Here is a 2,947-nt window from a genome sequence, read left to right on the forward strand (position 1 = left end):
ATAAAATAGAAAAAGAAAAATAAGGATATGAAGAGAAATGGCAGATGAAAAGACACAGCAGACATATAAAAGCAAATGAAGAATTATAAACATTTAAAATACACAGCTAACTAACTAAGGCCAAATAAAAAAAAAAAAACACGTGTGGTTCAAGTTACCCGGCTGACCCTATTTTTTGCAATTTACTGGAAGTCACGTAGCAAACAAGACCTTCAGTTCATATAAAATGTTGGCGTCTGAGCAGACGCCCTTATCCAGGGCGACTTACAATTGTTACAAGATATCACATTACTTTTTACATACAATTACCCATTTATACAGTTGGCTTTTTTACTGGAGCAATCTAGGTAAAGTACCTTGCTCAAGGGTACAGCAGCAGTGTCCCCTACCTGGGATTGAACCCACAACCCTCCGGTCAAGAGTCCAGAGCCCTAACCACTACTCCACACTGCTGCCCTATATAGATATATATTCACATCAACATGAGTGTTTATAGGCGACAGTTTAACAAAGGAAGTTTATTCAAAACTAATGGTGTCAATGTGTGGTGTGTTTTTTATTTAAGTATGGCAGGGATGGGTTTAATTCCATCCCTGCTGAATACACGTGTGGAATGTGGCTGGGTCTTGATTGAATAATTGATCATCAAGCAAGGAGAAATCTTTTGTTTGGGTGCAGGGAGTTCAGTCGAGTTGTTGAATTGTGTTTGTGTTTTGTAATGGTAGTGAAGGCGAATGCCCAGCCTACAAGCGTGGATTCTTTTGTTTGAACCTTTATTTTTTCCCCTGCTCCCTTGTTTGTTTATTCCTGTTTTGTTCTTTGTTTTGTGTTTAATAAACGTGTGCAACAGCGCTTTTAAACTGCAGCGTCAGTCTCTGGGTTTGCTTTCCTGCCGCTGACCAGCCTTGACCGCAGCACTACCCTGCTACAGCAAGGAATTCCATTTAGAAATGGACAAATTGCAAAATCAAGTGGTGTACTTGTAAAATATCTTAATTACAGAGTGAATTATTATTCATAATTGAGTACTTCTTACATCTAATGGATCCCATTGTATTTGGTATCTGTTGAAAATCTGATAGAAATTGGGATTACAACCATCTTCATGTAATATCAGAACTATTTTTCTTAATATAAAAGTTTTTTTTGTATATATATAACTCACAAATCAAATATAATTATCCCCAAAGATTGTGTCTACTTTGAATACAGTGTTGTTTACACCATATTTAAACTCTTTATATAAAGCTGATGAACAGCACATGCAATAATGAATAGGCTGCTGAAGACTAGTGGCATTACAAGTGTAACAATGTTAATGAAACAGGTGCCAATGCTGAGTGAATTTCAGCCTTTAAGAATGTGATTGCTCTGCTGTTAACAGCTTCCATCACTATTACTGCTGGTCTCATCTGCCTTTATTGCCTCTAGGGTCTGACCTTCTGAAAGAGATTCATTATGATCATCACGGACCAGAACTGGAGAGACGTATTAAAGGTAAGCACCCTCTGTAATGTATCCAGCTTATCCACTGTTTAATCAGCACTTACTTCAGCTGTATTCATGAGGATTTCATTGCTCTTCACAGAACTCCAGGACAAACACAAAGCAGCCCTGGACTCATACACTAGAGCTCTGGGGGAACAGCCTGGTCCTGGTAATCCCCACTCCAGAGAGGTGAGCTTTGAGAGCCAGTATACATTGGTGATGATCATTAACCAGTATAGAAGAACCAGGGGAGAGACTCACCATGAGCTGCTGGAGACTGGGAAGAAGCATGCAGAGCTGCTGGAGAGCCGAATGCAAGAGAAATGTGAGCGGATCTGGATCAATCAGCTTTTCAGAAGGAGCCCTGGAAGTGATGAGCCCCCCCGCATTGTAGTGGTCAGTGGAGTGGCAGGAATAGGAAAAACCACCATGGTGCAGAAGATTCATGTTTGACTGGGTCCGATACCTTCATTACCAGAGGTTTGCGTTTGTGTTCCTGTTTAAATTCAGGGAGCTGAACCTCATAGAGGAGGAGGAGGCGACGATGCCCCTTACGAGGCTGATTGTAAAGCTGAACAAACATCTAAATGATCCGCGGTTAAGAAAGATCCTGAAGAGACCGGAGTCTGTACTGTTTGTATTTGATGGCCTGGATGAGTACAAGCACAGACTGGATTTCACACAGAAACGACTCTGCTCAAATCCAGAGGATGTCTTTCCTATTCCTGTCATAGTCACCAGCCTGATAACACAGACATTACTGAAGGGATGTTCAGTTCTGATCACAAGCAGACCAACAGCCCTGGAGCCCCTGGATACAGACAGAGTTGATCGGTATGCAGAGATCCTCGGGTTCTTCCCTGAACAAAGGAAGAGATACTTCATGAAATTCTTTGACTCTCCGCTTGGCACTAAAGCTTTTGAGTATGTGGAGCAGAATGACATCATCTACACCATGTGCTACAACCCCTCCTATTGCTGGATTATCTGCTCTGCTCTGAGATCCCATTTCACTGCAGAAGAATGGAAACAGAGACACGCGCCCCAAACTATCACTGAGCTGTTTGTGATCTTTATTACCAACATCCTCACCAATCACAAATGAGAAGCTGACGACACACGAGGAACTCTAGTCAAAATCGGAAAGATGGCTTATCACGGAGTGAAGAATAGGACCCTTGTGTTTTATGATAAATTTGAGATGTCTACCTTTGGTCTCATGTCTCTTCTGTCCTCTCCATTCCTCTCTGGGTTCATGAGAGAAATCCTGCAAAGAGAAAGCTGTCTGGAGCACACAACCTACACATTCTTCCACCTCACTGTACAGGAGTTCTTGGCTGCCTGTAACTTTTTCCTTGACCCATCAGCAGATGTCAGTGAGATGCTTGGAAACCTGGACTCCTGTACAGATGGACAGTTTGAGATCCTCACTCGGTTCCTGGCAGGACTGTGCAGGTTT

The 2,947-nt window shown here is 42.1% G+C and overlaps 1 pseudogene; it reads left to right on the forward strand.

Annotated features, from left to right (window-relative positions):
- The first annotated feature begins 1,438 nt into the window (after positions 1–1,438).
- On the forward strand, positions 1,439–2,701 carry LOC117396821 (NACHT, LRR and PYD domains-containing protein 3-like; annotated as a pseudogene).
- The last annotated feature ends 246 nt before the right edge of the window (positions 2,702–2,947 follow it).

The sequence above is a fragment of the Acipenser ruthenus genome, chromosome 30 (genome assembly GCF_902713425.1).
Source record: "Acipenser ruthenus chromosome 30, fAciRut3.2 maternal haplotype, whole genome shotgun sequence".
Taxonomy (NCBI): Eukaryota; Metazoa; Chordata; class Actinopteri; order Acipenseriformes; family Acipenseridae; genus Acipenser; species Acipenser ruthenus.